Below are 19,348 nucleotides of genomic sequence, written 5' to 3' on the forward strand. Positions count from 1 at the left end.
TATCGTTCTGCCTGAAGCAGACTGCACCACCGAATTGACAGGTATATTTATACCCTCAAACCGCCCAAAATGCTGGTCGTTTGACGATATACATAAATTATGCAAAATGGCACACGCAACGATAATGTTTGTAGTATTACTTAGTTTATTTTCTAATTTCCTCCTCAGACAAGGAAATCTCCTCTTCCATACACCAAATAATCTTTCGACTACATTCCGTGTGGAAATTTGCGCCTTATTATATTTTTCTTGCCCTTCATTTGCAGGATTTAATACTGGTGTGAACATATAATTTGTCTGGCCATATCCGCTGTCCCCGAGAAGAATGCCTGTAATCCTTTTCTCCTCAAACTTTAGGCGGCACGCGCTGTTTTGAAATATCCTGGAATCGTGGGTAGAACCAGGCCACCTGGCAACTATGTCCAAAAATTCCAAACGTGGACCTGACACAGCTTGCACATTCAAGGAGAACCATCCTTTCCTGTTGCGAAAAGATTCCCCTATTGTTCGGCTTGGGCTCTTGATGGCAATGTGTGTACAGTCAATACATCCGACGACTCCTGGAAATTGGGCTCTTGAATAGAAGAGTTTCCGATTTTCAGCGTAGTCCTGGGGCCGTTGAGGAAAATGAATAAATTCAGTTATCCGTTGCGCCAATCTGGAGGAAATCTTTTGCACTACTCTGCTGGAGGTTGGTTGGCTCAGTTTGTGTAGATCTCCCGCAACAATCTGGAATCATATAAAAATATGTAGGTAGTTAATGAACATTGAAAATAATACAAGATGAACACTCCATCTAGATATTTTGTACATCTAAGGGCATCTGGTTAATTTTAGGTTGACATCATGTTTTCATTAAATAATATATGCATTCTTTCATTCTTTGTCGATTTCAAATCAGTACAGACATAATGTAAATAACAAGTTTCAGCATCACAAAATGTAATATTTTCGTTTCACAAAAGTAGAACATAATTTGACAATAGATATCTAGTAAAAAAGACGCATTTACCTGATAATTACCAGTAGCGTAGAATCGCAGCGCGATAGCTACCTGAATAACAGGAGGTATGGGCAAGCCTCTATTATTAACTAAAGCGTAATTCGGAAATAATAGAGGAATTAATATATGCATTACAGTTGTTTTCTCCAACCGATAACGATCCTTAAATTGCCGGTCACTGTAAAACTCCACGGGATTTTCAAAATCGCGTAAATAACGCCGCACGCTGCCCATATTGTCCGTGCCAACGTCGTCACGTGTATTGTATGGATCAACGATGTAATCCAAAAACTCGTTATCCATTTCCATGATCTCCATTTCCATAATCTGCATCTCCATTGTTTTATGTTTTCAACAGCAACAACCGCAACAACTGGGAACAAATCACCGACTTAGCAAGGCAAAGGTACCCTACCCACCAACCTCGAGTTTTGACAGCTAAAAGTCAAAGTAAGCAAGTATGCGCGTGCGCAGTGTCGTAGAGACTTCCATAGTGACGTCTCTGAATACAAAATTTTTTGAAATCTTGAGAAAGGTAGCTTCCTTACTAAGTGACGTCACACCGACTTTAGGCGGTTCTCTGAATATAAAACGGTGTTTTTTAAAGGAAAGGAAGGTTTCTTGAACTAAAGGATCGACTCTGAATACGGGTGTTAGACTGTCAAATAATATAGTGACGTACGTACAGGAAATCAGAAATGTCTAGTGGTATGTTGTTTCACTGAAGTGCTCCTAAGCATGTTATTATACCCCGTTTATCTGATAAAGAAGGGCATTCATATCGATTTCAATCGTGGGCATACAAATGTTGTTAACTGATACTTTTAGGAAGTTGCAAGTGGGAATGAGTCGTTTTATTGGATATAACATAAAGTTTTCTCTTCTTAACATGATGACAACAACATATCCAATAAAATACCACACCATTCAGGCTTTTTTCATGGTTGTAGTAAATAGTATATTATGCTGATTATATAAGGGAGAAAAAAGGCGCTTACTTGAAAAAAAAATTGTTTTGTTCCTTTCCCATAATTCATGGATCGACTCGCGCTTTTTTTTCTCAGATGTACACGTGGCATTATAGATAATAAAAAAATACGGCTATATAAATCATTGGACAAAAAATCCTAGAAGTGTGTCCTACATGAGTTACGCTGTGATTTCTGTTGAATTTGTCTCGGTTCTTCCGAAAAAAGCGTTCGATACGGTTGATCATAAGATTCTGTTAGAAAAGCTTGAATATCTGGGCATCGTGGGCAAAAATCTAAAACTTTTATCTAGTTATCTTACGGGTAGGTGCTCTTCGGTTGTTATTGGAAAAGGATCAAGTGATCATAGAAATATAACATGTGGTGTACCACAGGGCTCGATTCTTGGGCCTTTATTATTTTTGATTTATATAAATGATATTGCAAAATGGGGATTGAAAGGTACCCTTCAACTTTATGCTGATGACACAATATTATTCTATCATAATACTAATTTGAACGAAATGGAACAATACATGGAAAGGGATTTGGGTCATCTAGCCGAGTGGTTGAGAATCAATAAACTTAGCCTTAACATCAAAAAGACTCACTATGTGCTATTCGGGAATAGGAAAGGACAACGCCTAAACATTTCCCTGGGAATAAACAAACTGGAACAAACAGATGTCGCGAAGTATCTAGGACTTTTGATTGACTCACGGCTTACATGGAAAAACCATTTTGACCATGTTAAATCAAAGATTGCTCCGGTGACCGGTGTAATGTATAGACTAGGTAGATTGCTTCCCACAGCCATACTGCAATCATTGTACTATGCTATGATTCACTCCCACTTGGCATATCTTTCGAGTATCTGGGGCTTTGCTACCAAAAAAATGATATCGGAGGTGCAAATAATCCAAAATAGAGCCATGCGTAACATTTTTGGCTTGCCTTGGGATATACCTGTTAAAGATATTTACCGTCACGCACTTGTTTTGCCATTTAAGATGGTTCCTAGCTTTGAGATAACAAACACCATTGTAAATATTATTCAGTGTAACACCCACACAAATATAAAACTGAACTATAACAACGATGTTCACCAATATAATACACGACAACACAACAAACTACATATATCAAAAATACACTCAACAAAGTTCGGACTGAAATCATTAGAATATATTGCCTACACTAACTATAACAAATTGCCTGAAGAATTAAGACAGGTATATGCCTCTAACAAATCTCGAAACGATATATTGAAATCCTATTTTTTCAAATGTTATTTGGAAAACGAGTCATAAGTAGGTACAAACTCTGTTCTGATAGCCGTCCTAATTATCTCCAAATACCAAACTTTGTACACCCAGAGATGATGGGCTTTTTTAATCTTCTCATGTATTTTGAATGTAAAACATCTTGTATTAGGTCTATTTATTTTTGAGCCCGTACTTTTTAATGTATTTTCCCGATTTTGTTTTTATGTCCATCATTAAAGATACTTTTTCAACTTTTTGACACCAACAGTACATAAATCAAATGAGTGATTATAATAATTCAATTATAAGACATTTTTTTGTGACATATCTGTAAAGTGATTCTTCATATGTTGTGTCTGTATGTTGCTTCTGTGAAATGTTTTGTAAATGTTTTCTTCATACATTGTGTCTGCACATTGGGTTGGGTTGGGTCTAATTTTTCTGTACAAAACTCTTTTTTTTATTTTTTTACTCTTCTATTTCAAAACTACCAATTGGCGATCCCTTAATGAGTTTAATAACTCATGGGAATACAACATCGTTTGTTGTATGTTTTTAAAAAAAAGGGTACTAAACGCTGCGGAAATTATAAAAACTAACATTAAACTATCATTAAATACTGAAAAAACCTCCTCTCATTAAATACTGAAAAAACAAAATGTATCCCATTCTCTATCAACAAATTTAAATCAATACCAGAATTAAAAATTATAATACATCAACTTGAATGTAACAGAACTAATTGCAATCAAGAATGTTCTATACTTAGTCTAACTTCTGAAATTAAATATCTTGGTATATATATAGATCAACATTTTAAATGGAAAAAACAAAATTGTGAACTTGTCAAAAGAATTAGAAAATGTATTTATATATTTATAAGACTTAGAAATATTCTTAGACTAGAAAACCTAAAAAGGGTGTACTATGCAATTGTAAAATCTATATTACAATATGGTATTATTGGCTGGGGAGGAACTTATAACAATATATTAAATCCACTTAAAATAGTTCAAAGATTGATAATTAAAGTAATATTGAAAAAACCATCCAAATTTTCTACTGAGATTCTCTTTTCAATATTCAATGTACCCACAATAGACAATATAAATAAAAAATATTCAATTCTACAAATTTATAAAGAAATACAGTTAAATAACTTACAATTCAATTCATCAGTAAGATATCAAAAAAACTATCAAAATCCCAAAACTTAATACAAAGCACACACAAAATACCTATCTCTATCTAGGTATAACATATTTTAACATCCTTCCATTATATCTAAAAAATATTGAAGATATTCAGGAATTTAAAATAAAATTAAAAAATTACCTAAAACTACTATAAAAGTCCATATCTTACTCTTATTATTATTTCCTTCAAATCTTGAAACTGTATTATTGATAAATCTTGCCTATTTCTTACTTATCCCTTTGGTTTTGCAAATATATTATTTACTTACTTACATGATTCCATATAATTGAGCTAGGATTCACTCACCAAACACAAGAGCCTTGTCTCTTTATGGTGAGGAAAAGCTATTATTATTTACATTGATAACACTGTATAATATGTATAATTGTATATTTATTGTAAAAACATACAAATATTAAATAAAAAAATAAAAAAAAATAATGAAATATGTATTATTTTATTCTAGTTTTGTCTTACTGCATCATTTCTTGTGGTATCATTTTCTTTACACCAAATTGTGACTATATTGTGTCTAAGTAATAGTATGATTTACTTTCTGCCAGTAACCTAATATTACTGCCGCCTTCGGTGGAACCACAGTACCCTCTTCAAGAATCTCAAGGACGATGCTGTGTTTTTACTTATGACGGTATAATAACACCTTGTCTAAAACATGCAAACACCTCAGCACAGGTGCTCCTTGTGAGGTATTCAGAAAACACTACTAATAAACCATACAGTTACTGATTTCTGACATTTTTTGTATAACTGGTAAGTACTTATTATGTGAACTGTATGCAAAAGAATAGAAATGAATAAATAAATAAATGAATGTCATATTTTTCTTGTCTTTACGCAAGAGGCTACATAATAAAGACATAAAATTTATACGCAAACAGAGACTAGTAATAAAATTGTAATTGCGGTTAGTTCACAGCAGGTACTTGGAACTTGCTTGACTTTATTGAATATATTTTACTTAGAATACCTGTGATGCAATAATGCAAGAGTGGTCCCCACCTTCTCCAGGGAACCCGCATCATTAGGTTCATTAGGTCCAACCACCACCAAACCTGTGAGACCTGTGAGAACTCATCTCTATAGGTAAACACTCAATACTACATCTGTGCCTCTGTTTATGCCAGAACCGTATTTAGGTCTAGACTGCAAACTTTAGGGGACGGCATTAATTCTCCGGAAATTGAAAGACAATGTGTTACTGGTGTGAATTTTGAGTATTCAAAATTAAAGGTACGTTTTTTAGTTACTACTTTGACAAGCGTGTCAAGCTGTTACATAGTGTTGATACTATCTACATGTTATATTATCAGACTGTGCGTATTTATTGTCAATATAATGTACCACAACTTGTCCCGTATCTCCATATAAGATAACACTGAGAAAACTGAGTTTGAAGTTTAGCAAACCTGGAAACATTAGATTTTGATATATATAAAGATGTTTTAGTGAAATATTATAGTATCTGTGTTTTACGTAAATACAAAATTTTTCCATGGACTTTTTAGCGTAAAAATATACATTATTGTTAAGGAGATATAATATCTGTGCACACAAAAGGATTGCCTAGATGATTTACAACATATTTTTTTTATGTTTATGTCTTTGGGACGGTAGGTTTAGGTAATGCAATATTTGATTCCATAAATATATAACCAATTTTTTTGTTGTTGTTTGTTTTTGGGGTGTTATGCCGTGTTGCGCTAACTCCATCTTTAGCCGATGTTTCGGACAGCGTTGCAGTGTCCATCATAAGGGCAGATCCGGTAGATCCGAAGATGTGTAATTGTTGGTTGTCGAGTTTGTGTTTATTTACTTGGAAGCGATACCGTGCCGCCAGCTTCAATCCACTACGAGCCTGTAGGTATTACAGTACAAGGGAACTGCAATTTAATAGTGAAAGCACAGTATTTACGTTAGCCTAGGGCCCGTCCAAGTGCGAAATGCCAACGGAAGTGGCGACATCTAACTAATTTTTGTCCAAAATTGGAGACAATATTTTAACTCAAAGCAATCGTTATGAAAATAGGAATACAAAGAAATTCATAACTCAAAAGTTGAGGAAAAACTTGGTTAATGGAAGCAAATATATTTTAAGGTTCCTGTCCTATTAGGCCCTATAAAAATAAAACACGGACACCTTTGAGCTAGGTCGCAAAAATGCCTAAATCGCAATTTTAACCGATCGGATGGGCTAAGTTTTACCCAGGGCGACCTGCAACCTAAACACGGCCCTGGATGGTCCGATACAGCCTCAATTCTCACGTAGATGTCAGTGTAATTTGTTACTTATCACTAGAACGTAAAATATTAAAGGTTTATTCTACGCTTTATGATAATTTATTCTTCTAGCTAGAAGTTTCGTTTGATATACCTGACACTAACTTAATGAAATGCCGGTTTAACAGGCAGGAGTTATTCAGCTTTATGGCAGATTGATATGTTATATGTCACAGTGGCAATGGTGGGCTTAACTGTATATTTTTAATAATTGGATTCATAAAAATTAAAGTTTTTCGGAAGTGCTTATTTATAAAGTTGTCCGAAGTAATGAACACGAATTTCAGCCTGGAAACTTGAATTTTTAATGTTATGTCCACGCGTCAAGTATTTAATTACAACTTACAATAATTACAATCCACAACCGTTTTGTAAATAGTTCTTAACTTCCTACGTTTATAAAACTGAAAATATTTATGTAAAACTTTACTAACATCAAATATTTTTCATAAATATGAACATAAATCCCTAAACTCTCGAATGGTGAGTTCTGGACTCATAACATTTTCAATGTTATTCTGTCCGGAATTTCTGGGTCAATATAATAATAAGGTCGTAGACTTGCAAAACCCGCTCTGGAATTTTCTGCTAGTTCTGATACATTTGCAAAAAATACTTGAAGTAAATTGCAAATAAATAAATTTTTCCCGAAATATCAAAAGAATAACATTGAACATAAAGGGGGTGGAAAATTACGCTATGAGTTCAAAGCGTTTTATATAACTCGTACGGCAAAATAAGCGGCCGTAATTACACGGCTGTTATCTGTCAAAGTGACAGATCCCATACAAAGAAATGAAATTCGACGGCAGTTTCCCAATTGATCTGACCCCCTCTCCCACGGAAGATTATAGCGTAGTGTGTCACCCCAACATATAATACATATATGCCGTAATGTGTCTAAGCCTTAAAACAGACATTATTTTTATGTTCAAAAAGTTCCAAACAAATCCAAGGATATCCGAAAAATTCTGGAGCGTGTAGAACGGTAGCTCTGATTTCGAGTATTTCACCGGATCCATTTGCACGTCAAAGATAAAACAGACGCCATAGGTAAGTATGTATTTCATGTTATTTTTTAATTATCAAACGACAAAAAATACACATTTTAAAATAATAGTGAAGCCTGATAGTGAATTGATAAAAAAAAAAATAACATTTAAGTATTGACAAAAAAATCACTTTACTTAATCGTTTGTTGTACCTGTGCTAACATAATAAAGCCAACATATGAAATACCTCCGTGTTAGTCGAAGAATTTAATTTCGTGCCTCCGACAAACACGTATTCCCAAAAATACTGTGTTAAGTCCGTCTCTAACGAGTTCTGTCAACACTCAAATTTAAAATTAAGAAACTTCTCACGCTACCAACAACAAATATTATCATTTTCCGCTTATAACTTGTTGGTCAAACACTGCATTGTTTCAACCGTACAGTGTTGTCACAAACAAGAGTTACCAAGAGAGTCGCTTAGTATCAACAAGGCTACTTATTGGTTTGCTGTAATAATTACAAATAATTTCGAAGAAGTTTTACTTTAAGGCGATGCACTACATCGTGCAATATTTTAAATGAGCCGCTATCAATAACAACCGTTACGTAGATAGCGATAAGGTTTAAATTCCCGCTTAACACCATTCGCCTGTTTTGATTTATGCAAGAAAAAAACATGGCCAAAAAGTGCCTTTTATTTTATTTTGTGGATTTTCAGGCATAAATATTTTTTTTTTCGATCATTTTATAAATAACTTAAATTGCCACATTATACAATAAAATCATAACCGAAAATGGGTTCGGAAGTAGGAGATTTTTAACTTTAAAGCAGTTTTCATAGGACTTTTACATTATTTTTTTCTGGGCTTATAAAAAAACTTATGATTGTGAGACACACATATCTCAAGTTAACTGTTTGGTTAAAATTACTTAAGGCGATGCCATACGTAGTAATGCAAAATCATGTGTTTTTGGTTTGAAAATTTGATCGCCTAGAAATGTTTCAGATACTTTAATTAAATACTGCCAGTAGAATAAATCCTGGCCTTTGAAAAAATCGAGTATTTTTTAGATAAGTTTTTTTATAAGCCCAGAAAAAAATAATGTAAAAGTCCTATGAAAACTGCTTTAAAGTTAAAAATCTCCTACTTCCGAACCCATTTTCGGTTATGATTTTATTGTATAATGTGGCAATTTAAGTTATTTATAAAATGATCGAAAAAAAAAATATTTATGCCTGAAAATCCACAAAATAAAATAAAAGGCACTTTTTGGCCATATTTTTTTCTTGCATAAATCAAAACAGGCGGATAATGTTAAGCGGGAATTTAAACCTTATCGCCATCTACGTAAGGGTTATTATTGATAGCGGCTCAATTTAAAATATTACACGACATAGTGCATCGCCTTAAAAGCAAATCTAAGATCACCCACTCGAAGTAATGCCTCATAAATCGCTGTCAGAATCAAAAGGCCGCAAATCAACTTTACATGTCAAAAGAAATTGACACTTCGATTCAATGCAATGTATCAATAACCTTATTCCAATTTGCTTGCAAAGAAAACGTTAAACACACATTTATTTTTCAGTTAATTAGTTGTCAGAACAAAAAGTCACGTACCAATTTATTTCGTGCATATTTCAAGGAAAAATGACACTTTACTTCAATGTAATGTTAAACTTTCCACTTTTTTAAATTTGCTTACACAGAAATTACACAAAATTGCTTAAGGCCCCGTAGAAAGCGTTCAATAATGGTTTGAAATATAATTATAATTGTAAATACGAATGTTAGAGGGAGCGCGTTAATATTAAAAAAAACGATAACAATTAAGTTAAAATGGTGAAAATGTTTAATAAAACATCTGTCGAAAGATGCTTAAGTTGCATTTAAAGATATGCTGTGAATTTTTTCATGCCTATAACATATTAAATAACGGAACAAAACGTGTTTTTAATAATTTTCGTAGCTTCCTTTTTTTTTTACCAGCGAATTTAAAATAATTAAAGTTTCGGCAAAACAAATGTATAAATATTATCTTCAAAAATAATACTATTTTTTTGATAACTTAAAGAGTTAAAGAAAAACTTGTTATAAATCGATAGAAATTGAGTATACGGGGGGCTTAGGGCAAAGTAAGCATTAAAAAAGAAGAAGAAGAAGGTTTGAAAGGGAGATATGTAAACGAATGCTAGAGAGAAAAATAGCTAATATAAAAAAAACGATAAAGCGAAAGTTCTGAAAATGAAAGTTCCCTTGAGGTGATTTTGCACAAAAACGGCGCTATACAAATATTATTATTATTTGAAAAAAACACGACTCGTATAAAAATCTGTCGACAGATGGTAAGTCGTAATAATTTGTTTCATACCTATAACTTGTAAAATAACAGAATAAAATTTGTTTTTAATAATTTTCGGAACATACTTTACGATATTTTTTTTTCTAAAATTACTGTTTCGGCTCTACAAATGAATATAAGAATATAAGATATATTATCTTCAGGAACAACAAATATTTGTTTGGAAATTAAAAACTTGTTGTTCAAAAGTATTAGGGTACGTATACATTTGCGAACCGAAACGCGAACCGTGCCACGAATTACAGGAAAGGAACGAATCAACTTCAATTTACAATTGCATCGTTTCTTTTCCATAAGTTGAGGTTCAGTTCGACAATTCAGTATTTGTAGCATTATGTTATAAATCTGTATAAATTCTGATAATGACGATTAAATTATATTACATTAAATAGGGGTTACCCCAAATAAAAACATTTTCAAACTCGATAATTTTTCTTACTTTACTTTCTACTTTCTTTCCTGGTCTAAGGCAGTCAAGTCTTAGATCAGCGACATCATCTGCAATTGGAAGGTTGAAAGAGCCTAAGCGAAATCCGAACACTAAGTTTGGTGATCGTGCATTCGGAGTATCCGGCCCTAAGGCTTGGAATAAACTTCCTATGGAATTGAGATGTATAACCAGCCCAACAGAATTTAGATCCAAACTAAAAACTCACTTTTTCAGACACTCATTTCCATAAATCCGTCATTCTATCCAAATATTTCTTTTTTTTCATTTTTTTTATACTGTAATTGTTACATTATCTAGCGATTCCGTTCATTCAATTTTTCTATTGACTTGCCTACCAATGGACAATGGACAATATCAGCGGGAACATAACAAGTCAATCGGTTTAATTGTTGGCAGATGAATCATCTAAATGCGTTTAAGATTGACGATTGATTTTATTTATTAATTTCATTCATTTAACATATATATCCAGCTATGTAACAATAAAAAACACCCTAATATAACGGAACTTCCTTCTTCTTCTGGCGTTAGTAAGATTAGATTGTTAATATTAATTTTAGTTGTAAGTTGCTAAATATGTAAATACTCGTATATATGTCGTTAAGATAGTAGTTATAGGCCTTAGTCGTAAGTCACTAGATATAAGTCTTAGAGATAAGTCAGTAGTTCTAGTATTAACTATTTAAGAAATATATTTGTACAGCGCCCTTGAGGTGATTTCTCACGAAAACGGCGCTATATAAATTAGCCAAATATTATTATTATTATTATTTCGCTTATTTTATTTTATTTAGTTTATGGACTCACTATACAACAGACAAGGGTTGATAAAAAATACAAAAACATATACACTTACTACAACACGCAATACCTATCATATTATTAATTACTTATAAATAACTACAATAATGTACTGTGCACTCCTCTTCCAAACACAATCTAAAGCTTCTATGGAAAAGTAGTATTCAAACCTCTTAATATGTAAAAACCCAATGTAAATTTGATTTTACATGGAAGTACCTACTTTAATAACAAAATGACAAAGTCGTATAATAACGGTGATATATATAAAATAATTAACTACTCTTAAATTTTACACAATTGATAAATAACCATTTACCCTACATTCATGCTTGTTTATCAGTTATGTAAATTTTAAAACACATTTGTTTTTGTAGTTGTGTAAAACAACAGCGACAAAAAACATTAATGAACAAAAAGATTTTGTAAAGTTCTGGGGTAAATATGTAAGGAATCTTGCTGCTACAGTGGATGTTATCTAGTCGACAAATTTGCAAAAGAAGTTGGGAGAAGGTTAAGATAGTTCTTTGGAAAGGAATATGGAAAGTTTCGGGGCTTCTTAGTAGACAGTGATTGATTGGTATTAATTCAGACTGTGGCCAAAAGGGAAGATTCTACTTGGTTTTCATAATTTTGTAAAGAAATTTATTGTCATTTTTATCACAACGTTTATTTAAAACGGTTCCATGCTAACTCAACACAGTGACTATTCAACACACTTTTAAAAAGTGATATAAAGTCATTAAAAATTATGAAATTTTTTTTTTAACCTAACCTAACCTAACCTAGGTACTTAATAAATTACCCAGTTACCCAGTTAATAAATTTTTTGTGTCATCACTTTCCATGACTTTAAATAACTTTTTTAAGATGTGATGTTTTATCCGGTCACCATTTAGAACGTGTTGTTTCACAGAATTTTAACAATTCATCAAATTGCAAAGTTGATTACAAAGAAATGTTTATGAAATTGTGTGCACAAAGTTGGACTTTTCTTACTGATATTAATAAATACAAGGAGTTAAGCTAACTCTAAGTTGGCGTCAACACAAAGGTATTGTATAAAACAAAACAAGCCTTTGATTTATATAATACTCCAAAGCAATGTATCAGTTTAATTTTTAAAAAAGATAGTGTCAATCACTTTCAGCGTGAAAAGTTGCTATTTTTGTGTCTAAAGTGTTCGTCGTGACAAAATCAAATGATACGATACAAGTTTAAACAGGGGTGTACTAGAATAGATATAATATTTAATGATTTTTAAGTTTAGTTTTTTAATGCTTTTCTGAAAAAAAATCTCAAGGCAAGAAATGAATTGCAAGCTTTTGTGTTTTTTCCCTTCAATAACAAATGAGAGTACCAGTGAGTGTGCAATATAGTTGTAAATGATGAATACTCATAAGCAAGTTGATTAGTTTGTGTTTGGGACGTATGCTCACAATAAACAGAAAGGCTGATAGAGATATTAAAAGAAGGTTAAATACAGGAAACTATATTAAATGGAAGATTGAACGCGGTTGGGAAAAAAAAAATTATCCAAAGAAGCGAAACAAGGAGTTCATAATGGAATGCTGGTACCTACTCTTATGGATGGCAGTGAGATATGGAACTGGCAGAGGAAGAACGGAAGCAGACTGCATGCTGTAGAAGTGAGATCCCATAAGCGTATGCGTGGTAAAATCATGTATGATCGTATGATGTAGATTCGTTAAATACAATGCTGATGTAAGCGTAATAATTGAGATTAAGAAAGGGAAGTTTCTATGGTTTGGAAGGAGAAAAAAATAGGTACATTTCGCGATCAAGTGAACCAGACACGAGTCGGGCCAAGTCAAGAGCCGGAATAACAGAAGAGAATGTATGAGACGATGTATGAATGTGAATGAGGCAAGGAGTGCGTGCCAAGACCGAGTTTTTTTTGTTTTTCGGCAGTCCGTCCTCTCTGCCTACACATGCGGCATGATGGTTAGTTATAATATACAGCTACACACCCCCATACAGCCTCCATGAAAACATGTATCACTGGCCGTAAAACACCTCAAGACAGAGTGCGGAAACATAAAAAACGTACTAAACCTTTGCGGCAAAGGTGTCACAGTGTCAAAATTTAATTTTATAATTGGTCAGTATCTCATGCCACACATTTCGAAATATTGTCTAGTCTATAAAACTGCAACAACGGGTAACTCAAGCGTTCAGAGGCCTCGATAAACTTGCCTTAGTGAGATTGTTGTCAGTAGTGTCGGCACAGTGTTAATACGTCTATCATTATACCTAGACATTCTTGGCTCTGTTTGCCCGCGTTAGGAAACCTTTTACGTTGGCGTTACTGATGTGAATGACTTAATGGTGTTAGATAAACCCTGCTACCATATTAATATTGCCTTACCGTGTTCCCACAAGTCCAAGAGATAATACGATAGCCAACGGTAGTCTATATTTATGTATTTAACCAAGATCCCAGACTCGGTAAACAGAAAACAGACTAAGTCTGTTTATTTAAACTGTGGCTTAAACTTTAACCATGTAATACCAACCTTTATGAGAAAAAAACTAGATTGAAAGGTGTAGGAATGAGATGTTTGGTGCATATGTGTGATGGAACCATGTAATAAGAATACATAGATCTAAAAATAATGCATGTTTGGGGTCACACCAAGAGTCAAGTGTCGGTATTACAAAAGAAGACTGTGTATGAATTTGAATGAATCAAATACTGAAATAGATAATAAATATGAATAATGTGACAATATGATGGGGTTTTATCAAAACGCGCTAATCAACAGAGGGACTCTACTGTAAAACGATTCTGCATTGCCCATCGACATTTTCAACTTCACTTACAGACAGTTCAGCTACTATATCAGTATATATATGTATTATACAGGGTTTTCCAATAAGAGGTGTTATTTTGAATAGCCCGCTATTTCTGTATATGTTACTTTTGAAGCTGTCATTTTTTAACATTTGACAAGTAAAAACTACGCCATTAATAAAAATGGAACGATGCACGCTTCAACAACGCATTGAAATTATTAAAATTCACTTGAGTGAATCAAATGCAAATCATCTTGAGTGATGAGACCCATTTCCACCTCGGTGGCTTCGTCAACAAGCAAAATTGTCGCATCTGGGGCTCGGAAAACCCAAGAGTTATTGTTGAAAAGCCTATCTATTCTCAACGTGTGACTGTTTAGTGCGGTTCATGGTCCGGCGGAGTCATTCGACCTTACTTTTTCGAAAATTAGGCTGGAGCAACAGTTACGGTGAATGGATTGCGCTATAGAGAGATGATTTATGATTTTTTATGGCCGGAATTGGATGGTATTGATCTGGACAACGTTTACTTTCAAAAAGACGGCGCTATGTGCCACAAAAGCAACGAAACCATTGATCTTTTACGGTTGAATATCAAAATAACACATCTTATTGGAAAACCCTGTATTATGCAATAATGTCAAAATATGCCTTATCCCAGAGCTGTGAAAATTTCATACTTTTTCCAGAATTTGTTATGTTTTTTTGTTGGGATAATAAATAATATAATGCGTTTCTATACAAGTCCGACAAATTGATTTATCTAAGAAATGTTTACCATCTAACATTATCTTGTTAAACCCCACCTAACTATCTTAGACTTCTAGGTAAAACCTTAATTTAACAGCAAAATGAATATCTAACATTAGCTTTCGTACTACTTTACCGCAGCTCTATAAGAAACATATGTCGTAGGTATATATAATTTTTTTTAAATGTATCTTAAATATATTGTTACTCCTGGCGAAAAATAATTGATTCCCTTTAAATGACCACGGCCTTAATGTGGGAACAATATGAACCCAGGTTGAGAAACACTGGCCTTAATGACATCGTGGCAGAAGTGCAACTGTTAGAATTTCGAAAATAGAACTGAAACATGACAAAAGTGACACCAATGTAAATGTTAACTTTATTATTGAGTACTTACTTCTAACTGGCAGTTAAATTACGTTTATTAGGCAAGTGGGTAGGTACTTCGCCACACTTGTCACTTAAATATATGTATCAAGATATATCCGACATTTTAAAGGTTTCATCGGACTGGTACCGAAATGGTTAAACAACTGACCTATGGATAAACTACATAGATGTTTGTTTAAAGTAAACGACTGCCACAGGTCACCAAAAGATGTTCGCTACGTTTGGTGACTTCGCAGGGGTGCCCGGGTTCATGGGATGAAGTTTGTAGAGCTCCAGCTCCGTTGGTTGAGGGAGACCCTTTGCCCTCTCCAGTCGGACTCTCTCGACCCATCACCTTGCACCGCAGTGGGATGGATTCATAATTCCGTTACTTCTAGCCGTACTGACCCGCAGATACCAAACCACCCCTAATACCCTTTTCATTGCCAGAACTCCATCTCCTTCCTTACCTTAAAAAACCTTTCACACAGCATTCCCCAAATATGACGTAAGCCTCGAGGGAAATAATTTTAATTGATTTAATTTTATTATCGTTAATTATCACTTGAAACTAAATTTACACAACATCTGGACAAGTGTTTTATTTTTCCATCCTTAACTGTGACAATTAACACTTTTTATTTATTTATTAATTTTCGGGAAATCGACAGTTTACATTTATTTGTGTTTGTACATAAGTATTACATAGCCAAAATAAAACCAATTATGGATTTCCTCCTTGTGACTTTACCTCTACTGAGACAGCATAATAAGGAATAAGTAAATTAAATTTGTAAGAAAGGAATATGAATTCAAAAATGTATCAATACATTTACAGCCATGGAGAGAAGTTGTAGATTTCAATAAAATCATAATAGAAATATTCTTTTATGGACCTCTTGTTTTTGGTTAGTTAAAACGCAACTGAAAATATCCACCTTGGATAATACGCTATTGTAATTATTGCATAGTCTGTTCAGGCAAGAATTCTGCTTAGAGTTCGTTTTGCATTGATCCACCCTGAACAGGACAGAAGAGCGTGTTGAACGTGCAGGTTTTTTTTATTTTTTTAATTTTTTTATAGTGAATACCTCACAAGAGTCCCAACTGCTCCCATATGGAGCCAGTGAGACTATGGCATCCCCAATTGGGGGATGTTGTGAGGCTGAAGGTAAGTGGGGAAGGGAAAGAGGAAGGTGGGGAAGTACCTGGCTATTCAGATCTAGTCACTAAACACGGCTAAAGCCATTTGGAGCAATGTTTCAATTCTGAATGGTGGTCTTACACCAGGGCGATACTGGTAGTATCTTCCACTCTGGAACGTGCCGCAAATATACTATATATTATTTTAATTAATTAATTGTGAAATAACACAAATTAATCAAATAAAATTTATTTGCGCACGCCGGGTTCGAACCCGCGACCTTCGGAATGGTAGTCCAATGCGTTAACGCTGGACTATGCCGGCCGTCAGGTCAGGTACCGTCAGGTACCGTCAGGTACACTGAATTGAATCTTATTTAGCAACTCTGGGCATGCAATATTATTGTTAACTACTTTATACAGGAATAGTGCATCAAAGGATAAAAAAGTAATAATCAGTCGCCTAAAATATCCACACAAATTGAAAATATCTCCCCAGTAAAAATTCCCGTCGGCGGCATTTATTTTTACTCGGGAGATATTTTAAATTTGTATGAATATTTCAGGCGACTAATTTTTTATTTTATTTATTTATTAACGGACATCGTCCAAATTACAAAATAATAACACGAATACGGTAAAATGAAAAATACAGGAGTAGACAAGGTAAATGAAAGCAAAGACATAAAGCAGATATAATATAAGAAAATAAAGTGACAAGTCGAATCAAGTCAAGAATACGCCGTGGGTCAGGACCACAGGACACTTATAATATTCCGTCACTTGTTTAGCGACTGGCAAAAATCATTCAGACTTATCCCAAAAAAGTTAAGGTTTTGACTTGAGTTGACCAGTCTACACATTCTGGACAATGGTGAATAATATCCATAATTTTTCGAATGATGGTTGAGGAAGAGCAGTTCATTATTTCTGAGTCTGTGCGAGGGGATATTGAAGGGAATGAGTTGCAGTAGAGTAGGTGAATCAATAATATCATTTATAATTTTGAAGAAGCAAATTTTTATTATTTAACTATTGTTTATAATAATTTGTTGTTATAAATCGGTAGACATTGGGTATGCACAACACAAAAGATTATTACTTGGGCAGTTTAATGGTGTAACTTTTACTATTCATACGTAAAAGCCCCCGAAAGGGGCGTTAATAAATAAATAAATTATATACTTTTAATAACTCTAGAGAAACATTTTACGGAAAGACATTATTTAGACTTAGTCCAAAGTATTAACGGTAAAACATGTTTTTAACTCGAGTGGCGAATGATTATACTATATTTCATGTAAAGGTAGTAATTAAACTATAAACGCAAAAGATTATGTACGAGTAGGATAGGCAAGAAGTAGCGCCAAAGCAAATTGCTTGGAAATATATAATAACATGTAATGTAAAGTCCATTTAATTATTTACGTTATTAAAAGTTGATCGAACTAGAGAGTTTGCTACCGTAAAATAGCTTTTCTACAGTCATTTTTTTGTTCATTGCATAAAATTTGTAAATTTTCTAATACTTTATGAACATATGAAATATGTTTGTGGGAAATTCATAAATAAATATTGTTTATGACATTAGCTCCATAAAGGAGGCTCTGATGAAAAATAAATGAAAAAAGGACGAAGAAGAAGTTCTGGGAAGGAAAAAGGTATGAGGGGTGGTTATGAATCGGGGGTTTAATGTGTGCAGGAGTGACGGACAAGACCCATACAAACCTCAAATTGTGCTAAGTCACCAAACGAAATGTGGGATGATCTATGGCATTTATTATCCAATAAATAGTTTCCGATGCGGCGAAATCCATACTCGTCTTCCAAATTGATGGTTCCTAATCTATATTTTTCGTTTGCGTTTCTTATACTCACGTATTCGTATACTGTACACCAAAGACATAAATTTTTATCCTAGAAGTTGGGTAAAGAAAAGATCTATAAATAAAAACCATTTACATAATCTGCAAAATGATTTTTTAGACCAGAATCAGGTAGATAATACTGATATAAAAATGTATACGAACATCTCATGGTATAATCTTCACCTGTATACATTCTGCTATATTATTATTATAAAATGATTTACCGATTAAATGACCAACTGGCCTGTGATCAAAACCGGCCTAAAACCAATAAACAATACTTACATTTAGAGTCAGCACACAGTGGAGAGATCGCGGACCCAATATACCGTGTAATAGCGTCTTTACGCCGACTTCTGGGAACATCGGCGGCGCCATGGGAAGTACTCGCAGTACGCCAGCTCTTGCGCTGCGCTAAAGCCGGTATTACACCAGACCAGACGGGCGCACTTCTGTAAACAAATCATAATTTCACTTGGTTATTTATTTGCTTGCTTCACTATTTGCAAAACCGCTTTACGGTTGTTGCGTGGATATATTTGGGTGATGTTTTGCGCGGAACAATCCGTTTAAGTATGCGGTCAGGTATTGAATACACGATAATGGCCAACAATGTGATGGAGACAATGGAAACTGTGTTGAGTAGGTACCTAATATCATAATGAAACACGTTCAAATATTAGCATATATTGATGTTTATTATTGTTTATGTTATAATATAGAAGAGATCACTTTCACAAAACCTCGATTTCTAATTTACTTAACAGGTTAACTGGTAATAATATTATGTTTGCAATCAATGATCATCCGTTAGTTTATAATTTGCTTGTTGGAAATGTAAAATAAAATAATAACTATAGGTACATTAAATGTATTCGTGAAAATGGTCAAAAATTCTATACTGAGAGTGACATTTTTTTAACCATTTACCCATGTTGTCGCTTATGTCATAAATCAATGAAAATGACAGTTAAACGCACCTTTGAAAGGCGATATAAGGTTAAGTATATAAGTGAGTTTTTTTTCATCGTTTTTATCAATTTTTAAAGGTTTTTT

General features: G+C 33.6%; 1 protein-coding gene across 1 annotated transcript in view; it reads right to left on the bottom strand.

Moving 5' to 3' along the window:
* LOC149425956 (uncharacterized) overlaps positions 1-18,739 on the bottom strand; it is a 297,887-nt gene extending 279,148 nt beyond the window's left edge. Inside the window, exon 1 of the mRNA XM_089645349.1 lies at positions 18,578-18,739. The gene's annotated coding sequence lies outside the window, so the exon portion shown is untranslated. The remainder of the gene's footprint in view (positions 1-18,577) is intronic.
* Positions 18,740-19,348: the final 609 nt, after the last annotated feature.

The sequence above is a fragment of the Hesperophylax consimilis genome, chromosome 2 (assembly GCF_061612785.1).
Source record: "Hesperophylax consimilis isolate HC1 chromosome 2, BYU_Hcon_1.0, whole genome shotgun sequence".
Taxonomy (NCBI): domain Eukaryota; kingdom Metazoa; phylum Arthropoda; class Insecta; order Trichoptera; family Limnephilidae; genus Hesperophylax; species Hesperophylax consimilis.